The sequence below is a fragment of the Octopus bimaculoides genome, chromosome 1, assembly GCF_001194135.2.
Source record: "Octopus bimaculoides isolate UCB-OBI-ISO-001 chromosome 1, ASM119413v2, whole genome shotgun sequence".
In the NCBI taxonomy this organism is placed as follows: Eukaryota; Metazoa; Mollusca; class Cephalopoda; order Octopoda; family Octopodidae; genus Octopus; species Octopus bimaculoides.
In genome coordinates, this window is record NC_068981.1 from 53,158,337 (window position 1) to 53,166,506 (window position 8,170).

The window sequence follows — 8,170 nt, forward strand, 5'->3', positions numbered from 1 at the left end:
CCTGGTGTTGCCATCCGGTTTCACCAGTCCTCAGTCAAATCGTCCAACCCATGCTAGCATGGAAAGCGGACGTTAAACGATGATGATGATGATGATGATGAATATATATATATATATATATATATATATATATGGAGCCTGGTGTTGCCATCCGGTTTCACCAGTCCTCAGTCAAATCGTCCAAGCCATGCTAGCATGGAAAGCGGACGTTAAACGATGATGATGATGATGTATAGGTATATATGTGTGTGTATGTATATACATATACACACGTGTATATAGACATATTTGCACATGTATATATGTGTGTGTTATTTTGTAAGTTACTATGATAAATAGGTTTCAAGATAACTATCGAAAGCCACTATATTCATAGTTGTATGGATTGTAATGGAAGAAATAGACTTATACTACTACCTTTGTTAAAAATTGTATTTCATTGTTTGATATGTTCCTGTGAACTTTACATGTGTAAAATGTTGTTAGTACATTGTATTGATTTAGTATATTTTTATGTATATATTTACACTAAGTATCAAATCTTATGTCCTCCTTTGTAATTTCTAAAGGAAATATTTGCCCACTTTAAGATTGTTAAATAATTTCATTATGTTTTCTGAAATTTATTTTGTAGCTTTAAATCAATTGCTGGTTTTTTCTGGGGTGGGAGTAGTGGTGAGACTAATAAAAATAGAACAGTGCCAATTATAATTTCAAATTTTCACTGAATAATTTCTCGACTTGAAGATAATGTTGAATAAACTATAAGGAAATTTAAATTTTTGCCAAAACATAAAATAAAAATTGCTTTCAGTTCAAGTATAAGTATTTAGTATGTTGTAATTTTAGTCCTTATAATCTGTACACAAAATCTTCTTAAATAACATGTGATCAAGTGATGACTCAGAGAATAAAAGAGGATTAATGATCAATAATAGACAATTATTTCTAATCCTTACCTTTAGGTAATTTACCTTATATTCTAATTAAAATCTTTTTTTATAACCTCCTTTGAAAGTAAAATTTAGAGCTCTCAGCTTAATAATATCATAGTTTTCTATTGATAACATGTACCTATAATGTAAGTTTGTTTGATTCATCAGTTTCAAATTTCGGAGGAGGGGATAAGTCGATTGCATTAACCCCAGTGCTCACCTGGTATCTATTTTATCAATCCCAAGTTGATAAAAGGCAAAATCGATCTTTGCAAAATTTGAACTCAGAACATAAAGATGAATGAAATGCCACTAAGCATTTTGCCCAGCATCCTAATGATTCAAATAACGTTTAGATTAACTTTCTCTGTGAAGATTAACAACAGTTTGAATACTGTTGAACAGTAACATTTATTTAAAATACTTTTTTCATATTCTCTGGCTGGTGGTGCGTAACAATAATACGGATGTTATTACTGAAATTATTTTGTGTACCTTGTATAGTAAGGCCAGTTAATAGTAGTGTGTTATATAGTGAAAATCTTGCTAGTTACTATGGTGTCAACTCTACCTATCTTTCACACACTCTCTCTCTCTCTCTATATATATATATATATATTTCTCTCCCAATAACAAGAATTTTTTCTTCTCCCTTTCTCCCCCTCTTTCACATATATCTCGTGATGGACAGACAGAGATCAGCTTGTCTTTTATAATATAAAGATATAAAAAGCTCAATTGTTATCTTTCTTTAATATCTGAACATTTATCAAATCTCAAGAGATTTAGCAACAGCTAAACTTCTTATACAGCTATCATTTTAATATACATATTTGCATATTTAAATTTCTGAGCAGTTACCATACTTCAGGTATTTTGATTGACCTCATTTTAATGGTTTAAATTCTTTCTTTATTTACTTCAAAGAAAAAATATATTTTCTTTCTTTTCTTCCTCAACTATAATTGTTTACAAAATGGTAAAGTGAATTTGTAGTAACTTTCCCTTCAAAATAAAAAATTAAACTCCACATCTTTGTTATTTTTCTTTAAATTATATCGATAAATTTATTTCTTTACTTTACTGATCTTGTTGACATTTTCTGTGAAAACGATAGGAATTTTTTTGTTTTGTGTTAATTTCTCAGATTTTCAAGTATAAATGATTTTTAAAATTATTATTCAACCAAAAGTTAGAAAACTATTTATCTTACTCTTCCCTGAAAATGCATTCAAAGCCCAAAACTGAACTAACTACCTTGCATCATGCACTGAAGTCATCAAGTAAGGCTGTACCTTCTTCATAAATTCACTTTGAAATTTTAACCCATTTATTAACAATGCACCTGATCTCACCTTTTGGTTCTATGATACAAATTTCCTGTTTGAAAGTGATCTAAAGAACCATCCATCAAAATTGCTTGCTAATGCCCTAAACACCAGATTAGTAATGGTATTTATTTATTTTAGTAAATTCTTCATTATTTACATAATTAATTGAAACAAAATCAGTGAATTTCAACAAAAATACAGAAACAAAAATTCTCTTTTCTACTCTAGGCACAAGGCTCGAAATTTTTGGAGAGGGGGCCAGTCGACTAGATCAACCCCAGTATGCAACTGGTACTTAATTTATCGACCCCGAAAAGATGAAAGGCAAAGTCGACCTCGGCGGAATTTGAACTCAGAACGTAAAAACAGACGAAATACCACTGAGCATTTCGCCTGGCGTGCTAACGTTTCTGCCAGTTCGCTGCCGTAACTGAAACAAAAATATTGAGATACACATCTTTACATCTCTTTCATGCTACTCGTGAAAACCCTGCTCTTGCACAAAGTGCTCCATCAATCCATGTAAAAGAATTGTGTTCTTGATTCTGTATTACCTCCGTTTTGTTGACTTAAGGATTTTCAACGTTTGCCTCTCCTTGCTACAGGTACTTCCTTCATCAAAGTTATATTCAACACATTGTTTCAACGCTTCACATGTATTTTTCATGTGGTTGATGTTTCTGATTTATTTCCCTCAGGCTTTCTCGTTCTTTGTGTGTCTCTTTCTCCCTCCTTTCCTCCCTCCCTACCTACCTATGTATGTATATAGATAGATAGATATATGTATATATATATATATATATATATATATATATATATATATATATATATATATATATATATATATATATATATATATATCTTCTTCTCTATTGATCTAGCAACCACTGGAATGATGATACTTCCTTGAGGACAATAATAAGACCAGGATATGTCAAGAGTTGTCACTATATACCATAGAGCAGGTTGTTGTTCTCTGTGCTGCATTGCTTTTTTTTTTTTTTTTTCCATTTCTAATTAATTTAGACTTTGGTGCATCAAACCAGTTTAAAATTATTTTGATTTTGATTTTGAATTGTTCTACTTGATTTCATTTAGGATATTTAAGCATTTCCCATGTTTATCTCTTCTCTTTAAGGATACTATCTTGATTAACTAAAATGATTGCACTCCATTTTGTTAGCACTTAATTAACTCTATATCAATAACTCTATAATAAATAAGTTAGCTTTATTCAATGCTTCTGCAATGTGATTAAATGGGATGCTAAAAGTAGGGAATAAGAAATTAGATATAGAAACAAAGTTAATGTGTGGAAACTTCAGATCACAGTTTGATTGAACAAAGAAAGTCCTACATTCTGTTTACGAGTTACCTTAGGAAGGATGAAGTGGTGAGATAATGTTAAATATGGCAGAAAATGAATGAGAAATATTGCCGGTTAGTCAGTACATGGGAATGGGATCAATTTTGAGCAGCAACAAGTCAGCCTACTATATTTTCTCTAGTGTGTGTGTGTGCGTATATATATATGTGTGTGTGTGTGGAGGCGCAGTGGCCCAGTGGTTAGGGCAGTGGACTCACAGTTGTAAGATTACAGTTTCGATTCCTAAACCGGGCATTGTGAGTGTTTATTGAGCGAAAACACCTAAGGTCTGCTTTGCTCCATGCCACAAAACCACAATGATAGGTTCAGAGAGATCCGAGTTAATTTATTTGTGGCTAGTTTAATATACCAAGGGAAGTGATAGGAGATATGTTGAAATCCAATATGGCTATAAAGTTTATTTTTGAGGTGACCTCAACTTAACACCAGTGCAGAGCAGAAACTGGGAGTTTAATCTATGCTAAATTAGGACAGTTTATAGTTGCACTAGGAAGGCTTGAAAGTCCAACTTAAGTTCAACTGAGGTTCAGCTATTGACTGTCATTCTCACTTTAACTAAGAATATCATAGAGGTCTGTATGCTACCACACCCAACCTGCTGTTCATCTGTTTCTCTTTGTAATATCAAGTACAATACTTTTATGAGTTCATTATATTGCTATTAATTTTGCAACAAAGGGTAGTGAGCTAGCAGAATCAATAGTATGCTGGACAAAATGCTTAGCAAGATTCCAGCTATCTTTACATTTTGAGTTTAAATTCTGTTGAGGTCAACTTTGCCTTTCATCCTTTTGGGGTTGATAAAATAAGTATCAGTTGAGCACTAGGGTCAATGTAATTGACTCACACCCCACCCCCAATTGCTGGCCTTGTGCCAAAACTTGAAACTATTAATTTGCAGTAAAAATTGTTTGCCAACATAACATGGCAGTCCTGGTTTAGGACGAATGTTGCTGTAATTTAGCCCCAGGTGACATCGTCTCCAGCTGGCTATATGACACAATCTTTGTCCTTATATTTTCGAACAAGGGAATCTAGCACCCCCACTCAGCTCAAAACAATATCTGTGTATCGCGATTTCTGGTGCACAGATATTGTTTTGCACTGAGTTGGGGTGCTAGATTCCCTTTTTCGAAAATATAAGGACACAGATCGTATCGTATAGCCAGCTGAAGATGATGTCTCCTGGGGCTAAATTACAGCAACATTCATCCAAAACCAGGACTGCCATGTTATGTTGGCAAACAATCTTTACTCCAAAGTATTGTTGCTGAATATCTCTCGTGAGATTTAAAAATAGTAATTTTCTCATTAATTTGCAACTGAGCTTCTTTTTTTTATCAGATTCCAAGTCTCTCAACCATATGTGACTGTTGGTAGTATGCATTTATTTTATACTCATTTTTCAGACTCGGTGATAGACTGGAAGATGAAGCTAGTTTGGCCAAAAAACTGCCACCCTAATCTAATTTTATGTTTGATCTCTTCCTTCAGTGGTGTTTCTGAGATGTGTTGACTGTAGTGGTTGACACTTTAGGTAATTGTGATTTCAACAATGCATAAATTGCAATTCAATGTTGTACTATTAGTGATGCTTAAGATGTAATAATGGATCAAACAATCAACTAAGCAATCAATGTCCTCATGCATAAATTTCATGTTTATACATGTAAATATATTGTTTTGTGCGTATACATTTAGAGCATTCATTAAAATGTCTTCAAACAACTCGAGGTTTGTTTATTTATTTGTTTGCTAATGTGAGGAAAAGGTCTAACTGTTGACATCTTGTAAGGTGTATTGAATTTATTGGCATATTACAGGAAGCATTCAACCTCAATAGCCCACCTGTTGTAGTTTAATGTACATTTTCAAATGTACTAGCATCTGTTTCCAACATATGAATTATTATTTCAAAATCTGTTAAATTTGAAATGATTGAGTGGTGGAGGGATGGAAAGAAGGGAAAGAGGTTGTTAGTGCTGACCTAAAAAACACTTCATAGTTCATATTCCATCATCAGCACAGTGTTGAGTCTATAGCAGAGGCTTTTAAAACTTGATGGCTCAGTATCTGGAGGAAAGCTCAGTTCATCATTGTAAGTAGTGAAAGAACTATAACATTGGCATACTTACATGATTGTGTGTGTATGTGCGTGCATGTGTGTGCTTGTGTGTGTGTGTGTGTCTGTATGTGTGTGTGTGTGTTGACAAAATGTACAAGTTTTAAAAAACCACTAAATTTTATTATACTTTGAGTATTTGAAGCTCTGGACAAATTATTTGTACAGAAGTACTTTGTTTACTTTAAGATGAATATAGTTTTTTTTTTTTAAATTTTACATTACATCTTACAGCTAAGAAGTTGTGTGAACTTTTACCTTTAATCTGTACATAGTGAGTTATAGTAGTTGATTTAAAGTGATGTATAAAGCTTATGATTGAAATTAATTTAGTAAAGTGTCTTAGAAGTTAAAATTAATCAGAAGAATGTAGTCTCTTGATATCATGATGATCATATTTTAATTAGCACTAGCAAGGAAACTTACTTTAAAATACTGATTTCTAATAAAGTAAAATTTATAATGATTATCTTGTCTGATGAATTTGAAATTCCTTTAGTGATAAAAATTGATTGCATGAAGTTTATTTTAAATATTTTTCTGAAAATATTCTTTCTTTATATGTATCTATTTTTTCTTTTTAAATGCAGTCCTTTTCTATTGTGGTCCCTGTATCTTTACTGTTTAGTTTTATAGATGCATTTTCTCATATTTTACAAACATAATCTTCATCTATTTTCTCCTTTGTGAATTATAGTCAACATGACATCAAATTAGAAAGTATTTTCCTATTGTATATTTAGTTTTTGTAAAACAATAGTTTATTGAATAACTGTTGTACATATCTTCACTATCATCATCGTCATTATCATTTTCACATCTACTTTTCCATACTTGTAATATGATGGGTAGTTTTTCTTCAGTATTGTATTTCACCACTTGTTATTATCCTCTGACATCTCCTTTGTCATATTCAGTATCCCAACATCAGATTCCATCTCTTCTGCCCATGTTTTCCTTGGTCTTCCTTCCACTAGGATCTCTCAACACTTATTTATCCAACTGTCATAATCCACACACATTACTTAACCATAACTACAGTAGTCATACTTCTTGCTCACTACATCTCATTCCTCTTATACACAGTTTTTCCTCTCAGCTCATCTGTACCATATTACTTAGGTACACTAACATTACACATCAAACATCCTGTGAAGCGTGCTTACTTCATGTCTCTCCTGCATTTGCACATCCACTGCATTCAATGCCCACATCTCACAACATGCAGCATTGCACTTCATAAACAGGCATCATACGATCATCATTCACTCAAATACTCAAATAGAGAGAATCCCTTTATTACCAGTAGAGCTGCTAGCTCCTTAAACTTTCACCACTCTTTTTTTTATTGTCTACTATGCTTTCATATCACTGTCCTCTACTGCTGATTACATTGCCCAGGTTACAGAAGCTATCAAGTGCATCTATAAAGCATTGTTAATTATTCCTGTATTCTCTCTCTCCCTCCCTCCCCCTCTCTCTCCCTCCCTATCTCCCTTCCTCCCTCTCTCTCTCTCTCCACACACACACACACACTTTTTCCATTGTTTCATGTTTGTTATTAGAATTCTATTGTTTGTTTCAATTTCTGTGGCAGATCATAAGATTGGTGGGTCACTGTGTTAGCAATGATTGCTTTCCTTTGAATGAAAGTTGCTTAGATGTTAAATTGTAGATCTTATGAGCAGCCACCCTCACTTATAATGTTTTGCAAGGAATCTTGTTAATTGAACTGCAGTTTCCTAAAGACAACTGTTATAGTGGAACGATAACTCGTTAAATCATGCCCTCATTAAGTTGACATGTTCTCATTTCTATGTCATGCTCAAAAGCATTATGCCATCATAGAACTGCATGAGAAACAATGCATGGCCAAACATGCTAGAGCTGATGATCATACTCTCCAGATTTTTCTGCTAATTGAATAGTAAAATATATTTTGTTATATTTTGGGATGGTCTTTTGTTTTTTTGTTTTGTTTTGTTTTTGCTTTGTAAGTACAGCAGTGAGAAAAATTATGCTAATAGAAAACTGAATAAGCAAAGAAGTCAAGAAGCCAATTGTTGAAACCAGTTCCATTTCTTCTGCCTTTTCATGAAACCAGCAGGTTGTTTCTCCTGTTGATCAGCCTAAAATCATTATTACTACTTACTTTGCTCCAGAGATTAATAAAACTGTATATTATTTCTCAAACATAAATGTTTCTCATATTTGGAAATTAGGGTCAATCATCAGGCTAACAAATACATGTTTTAATTTATGGTAGTGAAATTTGGAGGTCTTGCACCAAAGTTTAGCATTTAACAAAGACCCTCAATGTGTGTGTATGTGTCTAAATAAACACACACACACACACACACACACACACACACACACACACACACACACACACACA

At 33.0% G+C, this 8,170-nt stretch overlaps 1 protein-coding gene across 9 annotated transcripts in view; it reads left to right on the plus strand.

Moving 5' to 3' along the window:
- LOC106870398 (beta-hexosaminidase subunit beta) overlaps positions 1-8,170 on the plus strand; it is a 93,761-nt gene that overhangs the window by 48,796 nt on the left and 36,795 nt on the right. For 2 of the 9 annotated variants that reach the window (XM_052966620.1, XM_052966624.1), the window contains exon 3: positions 2,495-2,871. The exons of 4 other annotated variants lie outside the window; for them this stretch is intronic. The gene's annotated coding sequence lies outside the window, so the exon portion shown is untranslated. Of the gene's footprint in view, positions 1-2,494; positions 2,872-3,147; positions 3,232-5,634; positions 5,752-8,170 lie in introns of those variants that run through there. 3 more of the 9 variants (XM_052966623.1, XM_052966629.1, XM_014916449.2) reach the window with 2 other exon arrangements.